We start from the raw sequence: 23,438 nt of genomic DNA, 5'->3' as shown, positions 1-23,438 counted from the left end.
TCCAATGTAACCAAACCTTATGTAAAACACTCTTATTTTGATTTATTTTAAGATAAGGGGGTGGTTCTTTGCTCGACTAAGCGTTTTGAGGGAAGCCACCTAATTATGATAGCGAATATACATACGTACATACATAGCTTAAATGTAGAGTAGCTGCGCTAATAATGAGTAAGTTTCTCTGATTTTGTACAGTGTTTAATTGACAGGTTGGTCGTGGTTTGGTTAGGGTGAGGGTTTTTTTTTTGGGGGGGGGGAGGGGGTTGATACTCGTGGTGGTGATATTAGAAACTTTATTTTGTACAGTACAAAAATATATTATTCCTCTGAGTAACTAAATCATAAGGTTATCAATGCAGGTTAAATCAATGAAAAGTAACAAAATTTTATATATTAAAAATGGAAACATGTTATTTATCACTATATTTAATCAATAATTATTTTTTTTTATCACAATATCTATAATACAAAGTAGAACGATGTCTGTCTGCTTGTTTGTGTGTTTGTTTGTCTGTTTGTTTGTAGCGAAGGATCTCGCTAACCGCTGAACCGATCGGGTTCTCCTTTACAGGGTAGCTTCTCATAGATCCCGGGAAGGTTTATAACTATTTTCTCGGGGGGTGGGACACCCCCAACCCCCCCAAAAATGAAAAATACCCCCCCAAAAAAAAAAAAATTTTTCTTTTTAAAACTAAAATTTAAATAGTGGGGTCGACTACCCCCCCAAAAATAAAAAAAATCCCCCCCCCCAAATTTTTTTCTTCTTTTTTATTTAAAATCTAAAATACGAAAAATTGGTTTGATCAAACCTCTTGGGGCAAAGCCCCTAGAGTCTAGGGGCGAAGCTGCTAGTATGTATATATATAGACAAATCAATCTATTATTTTTAGAGCGCTATTAAACATTATAATTCCGCTATGCTATCTAGTCTCCTTGTATACATAACCTTGAACGTTTATTCTGTAAGTTATGTACGTCAGAATTCATTTAACAAGCGCGATTTTACAAAAAAAATATATTTTTAATGCGAATTGGATATTCAGTATTTTATTAGTAGCGAAACTAATCTATAATTGCATATAAGCCGTCCGTTCGTACGCCAATAAGAAAATCGTGAAAATTTGACTTTCTCTGTCTCTTTTCAAGATACACATCTGATATTTTAGTGAAGATATCGCTTTCTAAGAGCATCAATTATACAATATAAATTTCTCCGTCCGTCCTTATCCTCCTTTTGTTTTCCCTCTTTTTTAAAGACAATTGAATATCTGCTGCATAACTCACTTTGTCCGTTTGTCCATCCATAATTTGTTAATGCTTCGCTACTTATAAATGTTATCCTTGTTCTTAAATCATGTTATAGGATCTCGCTAACCGCTGAACCGATCGGATTCTCCTCAACAGGGTAGCTTCTCATAGGTCCCGGGAAGGTTTATAACTATTTTGGTGGAGGGCACCACCTTCCTTCCAAGAGAAATCGCCCCTAGAAAAAAATTAACCCTCCTCAATTTTTTCTTTCTTTTAAGATCTAAATTAAGAAATTTGGTTATCAACTTTGACTCTCCCCTACTCAAGTACCCATAGAGGCCTCTAGGGGCGTAGCCGCTAGTGTATATTATAGATAGAAAAGTATGAAGTGAAATGAGTAAATTAATTGTAGAGAAATCTCGCTACAACTTAGCTTTTACTAAAATATTCAAACTTGTACTGTACATAAAAAAAAGAACGCAGTAAAAAAAAGTTCCCAATGCACAGTGGGGCAAGCACAGTACTAAAAAAAATATTTCATCATGCTAGGAACATGATTTTCAATTCACCCCAGTCATGATATGATTACAAGTATTAGTTTTGTGATCAATTCTTAGCAGCGAAGCTTTTCTATTATGGTCGGTCTGTCCGATTTTTATCTTTTTTTCTTTAGGCATGTTAGAATTGTCCCATCGATTTCAAACTTGACAATTCCTTTAACAGTTAGGTATGAGTAAGGGAGCGTAGCAACTCTATTATCGTTACCAGGATGTCCTAACGGCCACTTTAAACATTTGCAATTTCTTTAAGAACAAATTTTTAAGTGATATAATTATTCGATGATCTGACTTTTGAGATACCGATTACAACAATATTATGACATATTCATGTCAATAAAGGCTTGACTATCTTTGTATAAGAAAGTATAAATGAACTAAATTAGCACGGCAAGGCTTTATAATTATCCAGGGATCTACAGGGGCTAAAAAACTGGTTTTGATATTATAATTGTACATTCTATATCCGCGGAAAGCTGTTTATAATACGATGCGAGAAATAACTATTAAGATGTTCAAAGCCTTTCCAACTAAGCAATATAAAGGATTTATTAGATTTACATGAACACAGTGAAACTTGTAACTGGCTAAAATAAAGACTCCATTACAATCCCTTTACCCCATCCCCTCCCCTTCTACTGGATGAACGAACTGACCAATAAGTGATGTCTATGTTAGCAACCTAAATTGACGACAACTTTTCCCCTGTCATAATTCTATATCCATTTATGAAGGTTAAATTTAAATAAACAGGAATTAATCTAGGTAAGGAATGAGAAGACATTGAACTGTAAGATATAATGTTACCAAAGACGTCTGAGCTTTTCATTGGGGGGGTTGGGGGTAGCATTAGCTATACTTTTGGTAGCATTTCAAGTTTCAACCCTATTAATATACTTAACATACCCTTTTTAAAAAAAAAAGTATATTTCCATAAACGTCCAATGTGGAAGAAGGGGTATTTACCCCCCTCAAAATTTGTAACCCTTTTTTATTTTAGCCCCCTGAAAAATACATTAGATTACTCCCTCAAACCGTTTTAACCTCTTAACCCCCTCACACACACACTCAAAAAAACTTAGACGTCCTTGATTGTTTCTTTTTCCAATGACAGAATTTAGTTCTCCATAGGAACATTGATCCTTTATTTTGACATAATTAAATAAATATGTATAAATATTGGTGTGAATGACGAGGTTGGCAGCCTCCATGTTTTGGTTATAACCAGCTACATCCAGCTAACCTGCGACCTTTACCTCTGTATATTCTAAAATAATTAATACTTTTTTGATAATGAAGATTTAATCCTTAAAAATCATCAACCCACCTCAAGCTGATAAAAAAACAATATTTTTTGTGGCTGCGGCTCTTTAATGCAAGCGAGGCTGATTGTGGCTGCGACTGCTAAGTAATACAATTATCACAATGTGCAGCTTTCCGCGGATAGTGAAATACAAAATTACAAAATTCCAGTTTTGTTAGTTTTATTATTCGTAGAAAATTGTCTACAATTCGATATACGATACATTATTGTACAGTAAAGATCAAAACTGGCTCTAATCTAGCGGATATTTAACGGTTTCGAAGCCATACTGAAAATATAATTACTTGTCTTTTTATTTGAATGTAACCCCTGCTCTCATATTATTTTATGTTCTGTTCGAAGAGATGAATAATATTCCTAAAATTTGGGGAAGGGTGGGTGGGGGGGGGGGGGGGTAAGTGTACCACTTGACAAATATTGAGATATTACCCATAATTTTATCAATCAAAAATGAATGAAAATATAAGAGTACATGGCCCAAAAAAGAAAATATACAAATTTTTAGAAAACGAAGCCTTTCTACTCTTAGCTCCGTCCCTAGATATTATAGTGAATTTAGAAAAGTTAGAATTGTCCTATGGATTTCAAATTTATCATAATGATACATGCACTAAGTACGATTTAGAAAGCGTAGCAACTCTATGATAACCATTACTATTTAGAAACCCTGTAGGTCCAAAGATTTTAAAACAATTGACAGATTTATACATCATAATTTAGATTGTCAATAAATCACTGAAACACATATAGTTTTTAAATCTTTTATGTTATACAGCAAGTTGTGTTTTTAATATTTGAAATCCGTCAATAAAAATGAATCATACAGCCATTTATTTACCAGTCGAATATTGATCGGGTATCCTGCAATGAATCCTAAAAATCAGGGCTCTGCAGCCGCGTGTATTGTGTAAGCCTCGGTGAAAACTTATTAAAACTTTGAAAATCAGCAGGATGTCTAAACCTGTTCCTAAACAGACAATACATCTTTTTGGAATTTTTCTTCTCGTATTCATTTGAAACCGATTCTAATCCGGTGGATTAGAACCGGTTCTCATCAATATGAAAAAAACTATGTCTAGCATCGTATTATATCCAGTTTTCTACGAATATAAAAATGTAAAAAAAATGTAAAATCATTTTTTAAAGCCAGTGCCTTCGGCCCCTCGGAGCTTAAAAATTTGGTTTTAATCCTATAATTGAACATTTTTGTATAAGCTGTTTATAATACGATGCGAGAATTAACTTTTCTTGGTTTAATCAGATTTCAATTTAAGGCATATTATATGCGCGACTGAGGCTGCCGAGCCCTGCTAAAAAATGTACAGTAGTTAAACTGTGTGACCTCCACATCATTTATTCATTTATTATTTATGAAAATTATTTATTTTTAAGCAATTTGTACAGTATCAATGTTAAAAGACTTTTTCTGCAGGTGGATATGTTATTAATATAATTAAAAACTAATAAATTATAAAAAAATATAAGAGGTTTCCTCGAAGGACCTAGCCAGCACAGTATTCCCCCCCCCCCCCCTGATTATTTTGAAATATATTTATTTTAAATTAAGATAGAGTAGGGAGATTTGTTTTTCGTGTATTAGCATTTTACCTTACGTTAGGTAAGGTTAGGTTGGGTCACATTGGTTACTTGGTAGATCGATAGGGCACTTTTAGCAAGCTAAATGAACGAAAACCATTACGTACGGACGGGCGTAAAGACTCTAATTATAGAAAAGCTGCGCTTTAAAAATTACTAATATTGATTAAATTTTCTAATACCAGATTCTTCTATAACTAAAAAACATTTGATATTTTATATCAGGGAGTAAGGGAGGGGACTATGAATCGAACATTAAATTTTTAGGAGTCTCAGACTTTGGGTACTGGCTTAAAGGGAATGTGCAAGAATTTAGCAGGTTCTGACTGACTTTGGGTACTAGCGCATCATTGCCGCTAACTCGCTGAGTTAGTTTTGAATATAGCAGACAGAAAAATTTGTTAGGAGATGGCTGGTTTTAACAATTTTTTTTCTTCAAAAAATATAATTTTATAAATAAAAACTTTATTGTGATTTTTGTGTAATAAACAATCTAAGAACCCTTAAATTTAATTCTTGTATATAGTGGCATTTTAAAATTTAGGAATATGGGGTGATAGAGTTCCAGAGACAATTTTTCTAGTAAATAATTAAAGAATGGTTACGCCATTCTGATGTTCTGGTAATCTAATTTTCAAATGAATGCTTTTTTTTCTTAGAACTTTTTTCTTATTTCATCGTTTTCTAAATTTGATTAACATACCCTTCACAATTTTCTTCAAATTTACTGGATAAATCTGGATTTCATGGCCTTTCAGTGAAAACGTGAAAAAAATTAAATTTTTTGTGATTTAACTTGGGAGGGTAGTGGTACTAAACAAATTTGTAACTAAATCTACTTAAATACAGCATAATTTTTATGGATATACTTACTTTTTTAGCACTTGATTATAGAGATGCTTCGCTTATAACATTGTACTTTGTTGCAGGGGCGTCCAAGCTTTTTTATTTGGGGTGGGGTAAAAATAAGGGGGGGGAGGTAAAATTTTTTTTAAAAGGTTAAAATTTGCTTGGGGTTGTAATTACCCCCACTAAAATCTGTTGGCAGGGGTAAATCCCCCCCCCCCAAATTTACCCAAGGGTTAAAATTTTTGGGAAGGGTAATTTAATAATGTAAAAGGGTACCTACCTTTCTATGAAATACTATTAGATATTTTGTAAATTGTCCTCCTGTAACATAAAAATTAGTTGTAAATATGTTTAAAATGGACGTACGGACTTTCTGGTAACGATTATAGAACTGCGTCGCTTTCTAACTCGTACCTTACTCCTAAAGGAATCATCATGCAAAGTTTGAAATCGATAGGACTATTCTAACATGCATATATTAACGAAATGAGCTTTCCGTTTCGTACCATAATTAAAGAAAAGCTTCGCTTTTATTAATGAATAAGATATTATGTTTATAGGAAGTTTTAGTGCAAATATAATTTAGAGGCTAATGTCCTAAAGTATGTAATTCACATAAAAATTCACATAAAGTAATTTACAAAAAAAATTGTTAATGAATTTTGGAACTTCCAATCTATTTGATGTGCTAATCAAAGAAAGGGTACACTAAAAAACTTTGGGTACTTTTATAAAATCTTATTCTTGATTGGTTGGTTAAAACTAGCAGTGTCCAAACATTTCATTCGTTGATTTTAATTTAAAGGGTCATTTTGTATCAACATTTGGGAAGTACAACAATCTATCGTCTTTTATCCCTTAATTGCAAATTTGATGGTTTTTTTTATGGCATTACAATAATATGGTACGTCATGACGTCCAATGGGGGGGGGGGAATGGATGATTAACCCCCCCCCCCCACCCAAAAGAAAAATTTAGAAAGCTTTGACGTCCTTGGATATATGATATATGTATATATTAAAACAGTTTGGGGCTTTTTGTTTTAATCTGACAAATCCTATAATATAAAGAAGTAAGCGTTTTTTGTCTGTCCTGAAGGATCTCGCTAACCTCTGAACCGATATTGTTCTCCTTACAGTGAAGCTTCTTATAGGTCCTGGGAAGGTTTTAAACTATTTTTGGGGAGGGTCTTCACCCCCCTCCCCCCAAATTTTTTTTTTACTCTTTTGAAACTCAAATTCAAAATTGGATGAGGTCCAATTATTCCCCTCCTAACTTTAAGTGCCCCTAGAGGCTTCTAGGGGGCGTAGCCGCTAGTATATTATAACTCAAATAATATACAAGTGTGTTGATGTATAAATGCCAGTGTTGGATGTATTTATGACATATAATTGAAAAATTATGGATGTGTAAATGCCTATGTCAGATGTATTTTTGTCATATGTATAAAAATATTAGATGTATTTTTGCCAGTGTTGGGTGTGTTTATGGCATGATAATCGATTTTACTGTCAATTATACAGTAAAAATTCAGTTTGTCATAAATACATCAATTGCACTGGCGAAAACACATCCACTGTAAATTTGCTGGATGTGTAAATGGCAGTCCCCCATAAAGATAACCCCCCCCCTAAAAAAAAATAAACTGGTCTAAAATTTTAAAATTCATGTCGACAATCCAGAATAATAAAAAATGCCATGGCTGAAAAAATATAGATATTACTTTTAACATCTTTTAACATTATTTATATCGACATATGTTGTTAGATAAAAGTGGTCATAGATGACATAGATACTTGTGTTAATTTATTAACTACTAGCGGCTACGCTGCTAGAGGCTTCTAATGGCAATTTAGGGGGTAGGGGGAAAGTCCCCTCCCCACTATTTTCAGTTTTATTTTATAAAGAAAAAGTAAAAATAAATTAGGGGTTAGAGTGTCATTTTTTGGAGCGATTTTACAAAGGAGGGTGGTGGCATCCTTCCCCAAAATAATCATAAACTTAAAAGATAGACATCCTGTTTCTGTTCTATGAAAATAATAAGGCTCTACAAGGTTTTTTTTCTTTTATAACTTTTTGTATTTCCCAGGAACTTTTCTGTATTTCACAGAAAATTTAATAAAAGTAAATTACAAAAATAAGTTTGTTGCTTATAGCTAGATTTGTTAGATTTTTAGGATAAAACGTTTTGAATGACATTGAAGGTAAAATATTATATCCAGGAATCTAAAGGGATAAGATTAGGGTTGGGCCGAATACTTTTTTGGCCAGATACGGGATACCGGATATCCGTCTGATTTATAATATATAAGCATTTTCTGAAAATCAATAGGACAATTATGACATGCCTAAATTAACGAAAAAAGCTATCCGTCACGGACGGAAGTATGGACGGACCGACCCTAGTAATAGAAAAGCTTCGCTTTTAATGTACTTTCTAAAAAGTATTTGTTCTTAACATAATCGATAATACAATAAAATACATAAAATTTTATTATAAAAAGAAGTAGGTGCGCTTTTTTTAACTTAAGATAACGATAACTACATTTGTATTCTACATTTAAGAAAAGTTTAATATGGGTCCCATCCAGAATGGTTTTAGACGATTTCATTTTAATATGCTAGGGCCGTAGCTGCTAGTTTTGGATAAAGCATAGTGTACAAATAAATCAAAATTTATGGAGCTAGACTAAGAGAAACTTAGTAAAAACTAGTTTTTAGAAAGTGGTATTGAATCTGTTTGTTTTTAGAAAGTGGTATTGAATCTGTTTGTTTATCTTTTCTAACCCAATCCTAACATACTACAACTTTAAACTGTATGAAGCAGTTAATCATTTATTTTTTTTATTTCTTTAACTCTTCTCTTGAAATAATGAAATAAAGATATCTCCAACCGTTCATGAGATTTTAGCAGACTTTAGTATATAGGATTATATCCTGTAATATAAAGTAATAAGGCTTTTTGCATGATGCTTATGATCTACGAAATGGCTGGTCCGAATGGATTACATTTGTTTGAGAACCCATATTAATGTCTTGGGGTGGTTTAAGGCTATTTTACTGACCTGCCCCGCCCTCTCTTGGTGTTAGTGGAGAAGCAACTAGTATAAACAAAAAAGAAGAACACAATACCGTTAATGGTAAAAGCTATTAGAGATATTTCTTTAAAAAATAAACTCGATGTCTGTTTAAAATACAGTAAAACATAGCTAAGCTTTTTCACGTACTAGACATTCAAGTTTTGAAAGTTAAAGTTAAACAGAATGGAACTTGATTAAGATCCTTTTAACTTGTCTGAATGCTTTTTTTCTGAGGCTTAAGATTTCAATAACTACTGAAATCTTTGGGCTTTTTTATTTTGGGTGAGCTTCATATAGTTTATATGCTGGTTTTAACTTTTTCTAGCCCCTCTCTAGAAATCTAGATGCCAGGGGCGTAGCTACAAGTTTATATAAAGTACCAGGAAACTCGTCTGTCTGTAGCGCAGGGTATCCTCTAGCAAGCCCAGAAAACTTCCCCTTTTTAAAAATAAATCAAGACACGAAGAGTTCGTGGTTTTTGGTTTGTTTTATGTTTTACTTTTGGTCAGGTTTGGAATAGAGTAGCCCCGCAGGGTTATGTCTTCCCCAACCCCCGCAAAGACTGAATAGAAGGAAAACGGATTTTTTTTTATTTCATTATATTTATGTCGAAAACTCTGTATAAAAATACATATATCATACATGGTTTTTCAGTATGGTATAGAACCATTTTTAAAATCCAGACATACTGTCGATAATTAAGGTGCACAAGTAGACAATAGTTGCTTTAACTACCACACTGCACTGTGATGCTAGCTAGGATAATGGATATATTGCTACTTGGATGTTACGTCAGATTTTCATATTCTCTAATAAAGTCAAACTTATAACTACCATTCCACCCCCTTTACCCCATCCCTTTCCTTTTACTGGATGAACGAACCGACCAAAAAAATATATCCATGTTAGCAACCTAAATTGATGTTAATTTTTCTTTTGTTATAATATCCACGTATATTATACATCCAATGCTATGACGTTGTGAGTTGATAAGAATGTACAAAATGAACATTTATATAGAAATAAAGGCATGGGAAAATGGGCAAATGATTTAATTTAAGAATCCTAACTCAAAAGCCTTCCAAACTAGATTTAAATACAAAAATTTAGCTAGTCAAATTTGTTGAATTTTGTTAATTATAAATAGGTTAGTGCACAATAAAAAGAATTTAACATTGAAGCTCTTTATAGTGCCTATGAAAAAAAGGGGATAAATTGGACAAAATATCCCGAATGACGTCTTATTGGAACATTCCATTACTCTACTATGACGTCATTCGAGAAACAAGTTTTTTTTCCCTTTTTATAGGCCCTATAACGAGCTTAATTCATTTGGTTTTCACTCATGATTCTAATAGCTAAAGTCTACAAAGCTAGCTAAATTGGAAAATTTGCCTTGTACCCAAAGTAATTCAAGACAGCCAAAAGAATTAATTTTAGAACCATTGACCCATCCTTAAATCCCTAACATTTCTAGCGCCAATGGCGAAGGCGCGCCTGAATTTTGAACAAAAACAAAAAATGTACAAAACGTAATTAAATTATCATCCTATTATATAAAGTAGGAAGCATTTTATTGTCTGTAGCGAAGAATCTCGCTAACCGCTGAACCGATATGGTCCTTCTTTACTATGAAGCTTCTTATAGTTCTCGGGATGGTTTTAGGTCATTTTATTCTTATAAGAATTATGCGTATGGTTTTAGGCTACTTTTTTGCCCTTTCATATCCCACGAATAAAGAGCCCCTAGAAAATAGGGGCGCAGCTGCTAGTAATATATTGAGAAATAACGCTTTTTTATTACTTTGTATAGCTTAATTGATCTCTTTAACCACTAAATCGATTGAGTTTTAAATTTAATGAAAGCATCACTTAGGTCCAGGATGGTTTTAGGCTATTTTTTAAAAATAAGGTCTTAGGATGGTTTCGGGCTATTTTTAAGATCTTTCTTACTTCTTCACATACAGAGCCCATAGCTGCTAGAGTTAAAAAACGTGGATATCCCCCCTCGAGTGATCCAAAACTGTCCTTGAATGTGCTATTTCAAGCACCTGACATAACAGCAGATGAAATCTTTTTCTACTACGTCTTTTGCTAAGACGCAGTGTTAAGTCGAGATTCAAACTCAACATTTTCCAGACGACGATCGGATGCGCTTCGTTTTAAGCCACGGTCGCGGGTCTGACCTTGACCTAGCCTGAAGATTATCATGCATACGAGTAACAAAATACCCCATTTTGTAGATTACAAATATGACTAAAAACGTCTATTTTGAACCAACCGATCAAAATTTAATTAGAGGACCCAAAAATTTGTAACCCAACAATTGAAAAATCGTGTTTTTAAAACTTTGGGTATAAATTACATTTCAATTTTACCTCCCTCCATGAAAATCAGAACCTTATCAGTCCAGTGGATAGCAACATCTCAAGCTTCATGTGGACTGAAAGACATTTTCACGGACAGAGTGTATAAAAGTTAAAATTAAACTTTTATTATTAACAAAGGTTTGGCGATTTTAGAGTCATTTTTGTTAGAACTACTATAGACACTTCGCTGATTGACGAGATCTTAATAGACAAACAAATAGGTCAGGTGTTGCTTCTCTTGAATTTACTCTTTTGGAATGCTTTGTTCATATTGAATTTTACTATAATTTTGTGGGAGGGAAGTAACATTGGACTGTTAAAATAATGGATGTAGAATATATGGACGTGGATAATATGACAGGAGAAAATTATCGTCAATTCAAGTTGAAATTTCCCCTCGTTTATGGTCGGTCCAGAAAGATGGGAGGGGGTAAAGGTGCAGATTAATTATAAGTATCACGTGATTAAAATCAAGCACACACATTATCGACTTGTAGAGTAGGTTCGATAGTATGAAACAAAATATAATATATCTAGTTTTATTTAATCACGTGAATAATAATAATCAAATATTTATTATTTGTATGATTTTTTAAAAGGAAATGATTAATTTTACATAGTACTTGTAATTCTTTTGTATATTAACATTTGAAAAATCACGTAATGTAATTTTCCTCCTCTTATGATACTGTTGTAGTTAGGTTCATAGTTGTATAACTGTGTATTGGGAGTACTTTTCTAAGCTTTTCTATATTTAGGACTGTTCTTAAAACTAGTTAAAATACATATGGAATATTTTAGTAATTCATAAACTTAGTTTTCACTTATATAACTAAGTGCTCGTAATTTTTTTTTCTCTTTTCAATCGATGTTAAAATGAGGTGTTTACAAAAATATCAAAACTTCTGCTAGGAGGTGCTTTTTACGTGATTTTACTTACAAAAATATCAAGGGGTGGGTGCCGTGGTGGAGCTTTACAGAGTATTATCAGAATCGATTGTTTTTGGAAATAATATATTCTAGCAACGTTTTTTTGAGCAAATATTAGCTCTCATAATACACACTAATCAACTCGTGTACCTAGCCGAAAATAACAGCAAATAGTACAAAAATAATTTATTTGAAATTAATATATTATATTCTCGAAAAATTATAAATTGTATTTTTAGAATAGATTAAAAATCTATTTATAAGATCTTTATAAAAAAAGGGTTAAACTTTAAACATTAGATAGAAGAATAATATATAGTTATAAAACGTGTTTTGATGTATTTTTTTAAATTATGTACTATTAAGATAAAAATACATAGTACACTTTCACTTTCACATATCATCCAGGGAAGGAGGGGACATTGGACTGTAAATTACACTGGTTTCCTAAGTTGTATAGTTTTATAACCACACTTTCTTATTTGTTGGCTCAAAAACTTTCTATTGCATTGTTACTGGTTGAACATATAGTAGTGTCCAAACTTTTCAACCAATAATCTTAATTCATAGATAATTTTGTTTATAATCATTGGCAATGTACACAAATAAATCGTTCATTGTCTTATCCCTTAAGATCCCTGTTATTATCAAATCCGCATAGTCTTATTTTTTGCAAAACTACGAATAATGAATATAGAATATACGTGGATATTATGACAGGGTAAAAATTGTCGTCAATATAGGTTGCTAACATTGACATCACTTATTGGTTAGTTCGTTCATCCAATAGAAGGGGAGGAAACACTGCTAATTGAATTGACAAATCATAATTTAAGTGTCCAAAGTTTTTACGGCAATGAATAAGAGAACTTGTTTATAAAACTTTGGGTACCAATATCTATTTACTCTTTGTAACATATTAATCCCAAGACAAACAAAATAAAAACTATAAATAATAATTATAATTCATTTTAGATAAAAAGTTTGAACTTTTTGTATCATTTAATAATTATTTATTGCATCGAATTATAAACAGCTTTCCCCGAATAGTAAAATGAAAAAGATTTAAACCAAGTTTGTTAGCCCGAGGAGCCGAGGACCTGGGCTAACAAAACTGATAATAATTTTAAAATCTTTGATTTGATATTCGTGGGAAAATGTCTGTAATACGATGCTATACAAGAGGTTTCAGTATTGATAAGGACTAGTTCTAATCCAGTGGATATAAATTGGTTTGGTAGCCACAATGGATTATCCATTGACCTATCCCCCACAACCCTGATAATCTAATCAGTTAGAATCTTGTTTTCTCAAAATCCATGCAGACCAAACTCAAACTGTTCAATCCTGAAAAAAAATTCTTATATAAAAAAGTAATATGTTGTCAGTCTATCTATTTGTAATGAAGGATCTCGCAAACCGCTGATTTGATATGGTTCTTTATGTTCTGGAAAGGTTGTTACTATACCACCACCCTCCCAAGAAAAATCCTCACTAGAAAAAAAAATTCTTTGATTCCTAAACTTTAAACTTGTATTAGCTTTCTCAAGGGACGAACAATAATAGTTATTTATCGCATCGTATTAAAAACAGCTTTCCGCGGGTATAGAATGTACAATTATAAGATTAAAACCAGTTTTTTTAGCCCCTGGCCTAGGTGTCGAATGCACGGGCTAAAAAAAACGGTTTTATTGTAAATTTTGCTTAGAATGGATTTGAAATATTTTTCTCATTCTAAAAGTATATAAATAAACACCTATTTCTTATGACTGTGTAATGATATATTTAAGTTCAAAGTTTTTATTCTTGTGGGTTTTAAAAAATAGATATTTTCAATAATTACTCAACAGAATTAAAAAAGTAAGGGGTCAAATTAAAGATCTTACTATTTTTGTTCATAATGGCAATTTTCTTCTTTTTTTGTTGCGTTTTAGTACCTTGAAACCGAATTGATTTAAAAAACAAACAAACTTAAATTACTTAAAAAATAAGAGGTCCCCAAAAAAAAACGATTGCATATCTAAATTCTATGGAAAATTTTACATCTACTACTTACTAAAAACACCTGCTAGCTATCAAAATAATGAATTAAGTCCAACTATAGTACAGCTAATAGCTAGTACAAAACTGTATGTATATCTTTAGTAACGAAGCTACTCTATAAGACTGTGCTCGTGTCTGTATGTCCTTTTGTCTGTTATCTGTAATGCACAGCTGAAATTTTTATTGTTTCTTTTTAAGAGATATGTCAATGGCCGATAAATTTATGTAGTATGTACATCCCCAATGATGGTACACAAAATTACCCCTTATGAGATTAGGATTAGTGGTTGAAACGTTTGAACAATCAACTTAAAGAACCAACCAATCAAATTCAATAAAAAAGTCCCTAGCAAATAAGAAAACGTTATTATAAAACATTGTGGACTTGTGAAATAACAGCTCGTTGTTCCCTATCACCATTTTGCATTGACAAAAAACCAAGTTAGACAACAAGAGAGAATCATCATGTCAAGGATAAGACTTCCAAAGAAAGTTATTAGACAAACAACCAAATCATCCTCTAGTATTTATTGAACCTTTTTAAGGAAGCTTCACATATGTCCCGGGATGGTTCTAAGCTATTTCAATTTTAGATTTAAGTCTTTGAATGGATATAGGCTGCTTTATTTCTGTCCCTTTTTACCCATTTGAATATTGTCCCTAAATGCAAGGGATGTAACTGCTATCTATAATACAAAGTAGCTTGATGTCTGTCTGTCTGTCCGTCCGTCCGTCTGAAGCTTAAGATCTCGGTAACCACTGAACCGATCGGATTCTACTCTTCAGGGAATATTCCTACTGGTCCTGCGGTGGTTTTAGGCTATTTTCTTGGGGGGTGGGACACCCCCACCCCCCTCCCCAATTTTGTTTTGCAGAAGATTTCCTTGGTCCTTTTTTTTGCAGAAGATTTCCTTGGTCCTTTTTTTTGCAGAAGATTTCCTTGGTCCTTTTTTTTATGCAGAATATTTCCTTGGTCTTTTTACGAATTTCGCCTAAATTTTTTTTTGATCTTCTCTTGGGGCAAAGCCCCTAGAGGCTAGGGGCGAAGCCGCTAGTTAATGTATAAAAAACAGACATAAAAATTGATGAGGGGGAGTGCGGTAATTTTTTTATCATCCATGTTCCTATCCCTTCGCCCTTTGAGGAAAAAGAATGCTTAATTATGGTCAGCTGAAATTGAGTTGCCGATTGAGTACACAGTTTCCTCGGTGTTTCCTCATCCTATCTCAATATTTACTACTAGCTAAAAAAGCTTCAAACTTAAAAAAAAAAAAAAAAAAAATTTAAAATTTTAATTGTATAATGTATAAATCGGCAACTCAAATTCAACAGACCTCAATTATACTGTACACAGTACATTTTCTATCAACAACGTGACATTTAAGCAGGGCTCGGCACCCGCGCGACTAAACCTGAAATTTAAACCCGTTTGGATGCAATTAATTGTATTTAAAAAAAAAAAGTTATTTTCATATTATGTTGAGGTTAATTTTCCAGCTGATTTTTAAAATTGTAAAAGTTTTTTTTCAGCGAGGAGTAAAGACTCGGCTGCCGAGCCCTGCATTTAAGAATTGAAGAAGTAGGAGGACGAGACCCTGTCAATATAACGTAGATAATACTATTTAATAACACTAGTTTTGATTCGCCTCTGCTTCTAGGGGCATCGTCCAGTAAGAGGAGAAATCAAGGAAAGTTGCATGAAATGTTAGGTAATAGTTTTTTTAGTGGGGTTGTCCACCAACCTTCAACAAAATACCTTAAAACCACCACAGGACTAATTTTTATATTTCTTGAAGAGTAAAGCCCAAACTGTTCAGTGGTTACCAAGATCTTAAGCTTAAGACAGACAGACGTACGAACAGACATCGTTCTACTTTGTATTGTACATTTAGTTGTCGATAGAAAAGCGCCATGTCAATGTTATGTCAGCCAATCACCCCTGTCATATTATGCTAATTGGATACAACCATTAGGTGAGGGGACATTGGGCTGTTTATTGCACTAGTCCCCAAAGTTTTATATAATGTTTTCTTATTTGTTGGCTTAACAACTTTGGTGACTTTTCATTGGTGGTGACTATTAACTTTTCATTGGTTGGGTCATTAAGTTTAAGTGTCTAAACGTTTCAACCAATAATTATAATCTACAGAAGGGGTAATTTTGTGTATAATCATTGCATTGAGGAAGTACATCAATTTATCGTTCATTGTCTTATACTTTGGATACAACGCATCAAATCAAATTTTGACAGGGAAATTATAAAATAATATTGAAAGAAATCAACAACGTCATTGAAAATAAGTGTACAGTTTTTAAAACCTTTTTAAATACAAAAATACAATATGAATTTTTTTGTGGTCAAAATTAAGATTTAACATTGGTTGTGAATGTGGAATATTTCATTAAACGGAGAATAATTTTCGTTAAAAGCAATAAGCCTATTTTATTTTGTTTATTTCAGAGGTAATACAATGACCAAATTGTCATGAGAACGATTATTAAGAAGTTAAAATGTATTTCTTAGGATGAAAAGCCGTCCTTGAATAAAAATACGTATTGTGCCCTTGTAGAGTTGTCATACTAGATGAATGGATATATTATTACTTGGATGTTGCACCAGATTTCTATTTACTCTCATAAGGGGATACTCGCAGCTGGCTAAAATAAAGACACCCCTCATCCATCCCCTTTACCCTATCCCTTCCCAATTAACTGAATGAACAAACTGACCAATCAATGAGGTCTATATAAGCAACCTAATTTGACAACAATTGTTTCCTGTCAATATATCCATGTATTATATATTCCATTGATAGACGAGGAAAATTATTACAGGAAAATTCCACAGAAAAACAGTACATAAATGAATGATATATAAATATACATACATAAATAGGGAGAAAGGAGACATTGGGATGTTTTTTATACGAGTCCCAAAAGATTTATAATAACGTTTTCTGATTGGTTAGTTTATCAATTTGAGTGTCCAAACGTTTCAACCACAAATTGTATCTCCACAAGGGGTAATCATGTTTATAATCATTGGAGATGTTCATCAATTTATCTGGAATTGTCTTAACCCCTTAGATTCCTGGATATAGAAAGATTGCCTAATATTTTTATATCCCTAGATGTTCTATCTGACACAGAAATTCATCAATCAAACTTAAAACAGGAATTTTTAGCAGACGAACCATTTATTTTTTGAATATACGACTCAATCCAATAATATGAACAATGAGTTTTTTCGACGATATCATTTCCCAAAGATTAATCCTAAGAAATTCAACTATTTATAGCTGAATTATTTTAAATGGTTTATCACATAAAAATTTGTACGTATTTCTAGGCCCTTAAAGTAACTTTTTAGGTCAGCAGAAGAATTAAATTTGACAAAGTGTATTTTGAGTAACAGGTCTAATATATAATCATATCCTTTATACTAAAGTAACAGGATGTCTGTTTGTCCGTTTGTCCCTGTGTTTGTGTGTCTGTTTGTACCGAAGGATCTCGCTAACCGCTGAACCGATCGGGTTCTCCTTACCAGGGTAGCTTCTCATATGTCCCGAGAAGGTTTATAACTATTTTCCCCCCAAAAAAAAACAAATTTAAAATTTGTTTAACTAAAATTAAAAATGAGGGTGGGACTCCCTTATCCTCAAGTGCCCCTAGAGGCCTCTAGGGGCGTAACCGCTAGTATGTATATAATGTGATAATTAGACTATTGTCACAAGTTAAATATGAAAGACTTCTAAACCCAATACGAAAGGAATTAAATGATGAGCTGTCGCTCGATCATTTGATACCTAGGAAAGTAAATATTAATTTAGCTAAATCTATTGTTAAAAAATAACTCATTTGATAAAATATGTTTTTTTTCGCAACTAATGGGACGCTCTCATCCATGCTTTTATGTAAATGCACTTAGAGTCGTTACACTACATAAAAAGACATAAATATTTTTCTCTCTTAAAATTAATCACCAATAGTGGCTATTAAACAACACATTTTGTTTGCCTTCGTTTATACAACTGATATCTTTAAAAGTGAAGGTTTTCTAAAATTAGTGTTCGTCTGTCCGTATGTCCAACCGTACAAAACATATAACTTTACACGATGATTCCTTAGAATGTGTATCAACTTAAAAATCTTTACCAGAAAACCAGAAAAACATGCAGATTTTTAACGATAAAACCCCCAAAAATTGTATGATACAATTTTTTTTATTTATCTTATTTTTGAAATAATGATTCCTAGGACAACAAAGTACAATATTAAATTATATCTTGTATATTAGCATAACCTTTAACTTATATACAAAGAACCCCCACCTGTGCACTTAAACCTTCCCAATCCAATGAATTAAAAACACTTAGTTTAGACTAATTTGGTACAGTGTATCCCGCAGGGTTAGGTCATCACAGGGATGGGTTCGGTAGAATTAGGGCCCCCACAAGGATTACATTTGATGAACCCCCTCCCTATTTTCAATATATTTTAAAAATAAGGGAGGGTGGGGGGTCAGTGCTCAACCAGAACCTTCTGGGAAAGCACCAGCTTAGACTATGCTTTACCTGATGTGCCAGAAGTTTCACATTTTCTTTGGTTATATCCAACCATATCTTCTGCAAAGCTAACTAGAAATCTAAAATAGAAAGACATGAAATATCCAACAAGCAAAATATATCTTAAATAATCCTATTTTATAAAGTAGTAAGCTTTTTTTGTCTGTAGCGAAGCATCTCGCTAACCGCTGAACCGATATGGTTCTCCTTTAGAATTAAGCTTCTTATAAGTCCTTTTTTTTTGGTTTTAAGCTATTTTTCTGCTCATTTTATATCCCTAGATACTAGGGACGCAACTGCTAGTAAAGATAAAAAGTTCCTAAACGAAGCGATGCCCTCATTTCAAAGTCATGAAAAAATTAGCTGAAATTTAATATCGAAAAAGTCATAATTTATACCATGTAGTTTTAAAAATACTTAAAATAATAGTTATTTCTCGCATCGTATTATAAACAGCTTTCTGCGGATATAGAATGTACAATTATAAGATTGTTGTAATAACTGGTTTTAATCTTATAATTGTACATTCTATATCCGCGGAAAGCTGTTTACAATACGATGCGAGAAATAACTATTATTTTATGTATTCTATGCCCATGCCTTCGGCAACTCGGGGCTAAAAAACTGGTTTTAATCTTATGATTGTACATTTTTATATTCGTAGAAAGCTGGATACAATACGATTCTTATCCACCGGGTTCAAATGAATGCGAGAAAAACTATTCCTTTTTTATGTTAGCAAATATTTAAATTATCTTATGATCAGTAGGATAAGAAAATGGACAATTAATTGATATATGTATAATGTATACATACCCAATGAATTTAATTATAAAACAAGGATGACAACGTCCATAAAAGCGAAGCACTAAAAACGGTAGGACAACCGGACATTAACACTTGTATAGTGTCAGAATTGAATAATAAGAATATAAATGAATAAAAGACAAAGCAAAATTGTCAGTAAATTTGTTGAAAAATTTCTTGATACAGGATAATGTTTATGGACATACTTACACTTTAGGACTTGAATATAGAGTTACTTTGCTTTTAATATTGTACTTTGTTGTCCCAGGAATCAGTATACCAAAAATCAGAACAATCGAATAATTAGATCACATAAAAATTTGTTTAAAATGGACGCACGGACATTCTGGTAATGAATATAGAGCTGCTACGATAGGACAATTCTAACAAGCCTAAATTAACAAAAAAAACTCAGTCTCAGACGGACTACGGACGGACGGACAGACCGACCCTAATTATAGAAAAGCTTCGCTTTTAAAAATTACCCATGCAGATTAATAAATTGTTTGATAAGTTTAGACAATCCTAGTTTGAAACCAGCCTATCCAAATTTCATAAAAGGACTTAAAGTTTTGGAGCCAACGAGAAATATAATGTATAGACTTGACCGTTTTGTTTAACGTAATTGGGGGTGGTACATCAATTATTTGAATTGTCTTATCCCTTAAGATCACTGGTATGATTACACTAACCTTTTAAATCTGTAAGGATCGAACTCGGTTCCAATAGGCTGGGTTCGGTTACTACAAAAATATATTCTTTATTATTATCCTTATACTAAAGTAGAACGATGTTTGTTTGTCTGTCTGTCTGTTTGTTTGTATCGAAGGATCTCGCTAACAGATGAACCGATCGGGTTCTCCTTTACAGGGTAGCTTTTCATAGGTCCCCAGAAGGTTTATAACTATTTTCTTGGGGGGTGGGACACCCCCAACCCCCCCAAAAAATGAAAAATACCCCCCAAAAAAATATAAAATCCACCCCCCCAAAAAGAATTTTTTTTAAAATTTTTCTTTTAAATCTAAAATTCGAAAAATTTGTTTGATCAAACCTCTTGGGGCAAAGCCCCTAGAGGCTAGGGGCGAACCCGCTAGTTTATATAAAAGTAACAGGATGGTTGTGGTTGTGTATGTTGCTAATGATTTTACACACCACTTAAATGATATAGCTACACTTTACAGTGATGGTCTTTTTAGGTCTAGGGAAGGTTTATAACTATTTTTGGGAGGGTTCTCAAACCCCCTCAAAAGGCCTCTAGGGGCGAAGCCACTAGTTATGAATAAGGAAGATATAATTAATTTTCTACTACGTACGAACTGACGTATCTTCTGGGCACCCCCAAAAATTTTTCATTTTACCCCCCCCCCCCCCATTTAAAATTTACCCCTACTCTGGGGGTGGCTACGGCACCCCCAACTATTTAGGAGGTGGTATTTACCCCCCCCCCCCCTCAAACAATTTTACCCCCCGCAAAATAAAAAATCTCTAACCACAAAAAATTTGCACGCTTCGCGCGCATTTTTAATACTAAATATTTAATAAAATTTCAAATACCCCCCCCCCCAAATTTTTACGTAGGGATAAAATTTTTTTGGGGGTTAACAAAATTTACCCCTGCCAACAGATTTTAGGGGGGGTAATTACCCCCCTAAGCAAATTTTACCCTCGGGGTAAAAATTTTGGGGGGGTGTTAAAAAAATTTGCGGCGCACTTCGCGGGCCATTTTACCCCCCCCCCCCCCCCTTAAAAAAAATTTTACCCCCCCCCCAAAAAAAAAAAGCTTGGACGCCCCTGGGTACACTCCCACAAAATACTTTCACACATTTTTTAAAACCCATTGGAAGATTCACTGTAAAGGAGAACCATACCTGTTAATCAATTAGCGAGCTCTTTAGATACACACATAGACAATTATAGAAAGTTTATCCATAATCGCAAAAAAATGTGTAATATCTTGAATGTCGTCATTGTAAGTTATAGTAAGAAAAATAAATTCTTAATTTGTTATTATTTAAATTTTTTCTCGCAATTTGGGTTATTTCCCTCAAAGCGCCAATCGAGCAATATAACCTTCTCCTTTTTTCATATGGGGGGGGGGGGGAGTAATAGTTTAACCTTTACGTAGGGCCCTGTATTGTTACCTAATATCTTATACATATAACCTAACTCCTTCCCACATATTTTCAATTTATTTCAATATAAGGGGGGTGGGGGTCTGTGCTCGACTACGCACTTTAAGGGAAATCTCAGGCAATTTTGAATGTTGGTACCTTTACAATTGATGTAGAACATACAGGGATATTGTGACAGGGGGGAAATTGTTGTCATTTTAACATGGATTTTTGGTCAGTTCGTTCATCCAGAAAGGAAAAGGATGGAGTTAAGAGGGGAATCGTTATTTTAGCTCGCTATGTGTTTTACTTTATTAGAAAACATGAAAATCTGGTGTAATATCCAAGTAATAATATAACCATTACCTTTGCAAGCTGGATTTGACAACAGTCTCCAGTTCTGGAATAGGATGGATAGTTGACCTGCAAAAATAATATGTATAGGAACCTAAAGGGACAAGACAAAGGCCGATAAAATTATGTACATTCGCAATGAGGATACACAAAAATACCACTCATGTATGTACATATAGATTACAATTAGTGCTTGGAAACTGAACTAAATAAACCAACCAATCAAAATTCATTAAAAATAAGTAAATAAACGAACTTATAGACTTTTGGTACTAGAATAAAAAAACAACCCAATCGCCCCTCCCTCCCTGAATATCTATATCTATACAGGTAGGGAAAGAACAATGATAGACAATTATTCTCTTTATTATAACATCTTTAATAGTCAGAATTTAGAAGGGAGGAGTTGGGCATTATGCAGTATTTATTTACCCAAAGTTTTAAAAGCATGCTCTGTCATTCATTGGCTTAAACTTAGGGTAATTTTATCAAACCTTGATTGGTTGATGCAAACTAGTAGTGTCCAGCAAATAATTTCAATTAGGTAGCTAGGTAGTAGGTAGGTAGTTTTTAATTAGGGTAGGACTGTAAGTCCGTAACGGATAGCTGCTTCTATCGTTAATCTAATCACGTTAGAATTGTCCTATCGATTTGAAATCTTGCATGGTGATTCCTGTAGTAGTTGTGAACGATTTAGAAAACGTATCAACTTTATAATCGTCGCCAGAATGTCCGTACGTCCATTTCAAACCTGTTGATTTTTAACTTTTTTATCAACAATTTTTTATGATAGATTTTATCTGATTGATCTTATTTTGGGAGTACTAATCCCTATTACAATAAGGTACAATATTATAAGCGATGCATCTCCATAATCAAGTCTTAAAATGTCAGTATGTCCTCACACAAAATTCTGTATTTAAAAAGTTTTGCAAAAAAAATTACGTATGATTTTGTGAAATATTAATATTTTGTGTATTCAGTTCTGACACTCTAAAAGAGTTTATGTTCGTCTGTCATACCGTTTCAGAGCTTCACTTTTATGGATGTTGCCATCCTTGTTATTATGTTTTTTTACCTTTTAGTTCTAGAAGTTATATCAGGAATAAATCTTCCCATAACCTTTCTGTTAAAAATGGCACCTTTAAATACTTGAATAGAATAAAAAGTAAAAAAGGTTTAGAATTCATACTTTACATTTCTCATTTTACAACCCTATAAGTGGGCTTCTAGGGGTAATTGAATAAAAAGGCTGTAAGAATCTTCAATTTCCATTCTAGTTTTTTAAAAAATTTCCCAGGACCCATATGAGTCTTCACTGTAAGGGAGAACCATATTGATTAATCGGTTAGAGAGAGATCCTTAGCTACAGACATATAGATAGACATTATATTACTTTAAATAGGGATAAGATAAGTTATCAGAATAGGTATAGAATATATATACGTGGATATTATGACAGAGGAAATTTTCGTCAATTTAGTTTGCTAACTCATTTCTTGGACAGTTCGTTCATCCAGTAGGACGGGTGGGAATAGGGTAAAAGGAGCAGATGGGGGGTATCATTATGTCACCTCTCTGCGAGTTTCACTTTAATAGAGAGAGAGAA

The 23,438-nt window shown here is 33.1% G+C and overlaps 1 long non-coding RNA gene across 1 annotated transcript; it reads right to left on the bottom strand.

The window, feature by feature from the left end:
• Window positions 1-12,282: 12,282 nt before the first annotated feature.
• Window positions 12,283-22,952, bottom strand: LOC145325590 (uncharacterized). The gene is made up of 5 exons (XR_013881523.1): window positions 22,908-22,952; window positions 21,842-21,898; window positions 20,057-20,107; window positions 18,567-18,637; window positions 12,283-13,296 (listed from the first exon to the last, which is right to left on the bottom strand). It is a non-coding gene; the product is annotated as an uncharacterized LOC145325590 (long non-coding RNA).
• Between the last annotated feature and the right edge of the window lie 486 nt (window positions 22,953-23,438).

This window comes from Acartia tonsa, chromosome 8 (assembly GCF_053477335.1).
Source record: "Acartia tonsa isolate MP-2025a chromosome 8, ASM5347733v1, whole genome shotgun sequence".
In the NCBI taxonomy this organism is placed as follows: domain Eukaryota; kingdom Metazoa; phylum Arthropoda; class Copepoda; order Calanoida; family Acartiidae; genus Acartia; species Acartia tonsa.
This window is presented reverse-complemented; position numbering and strand designations above follow the sequence as displayed.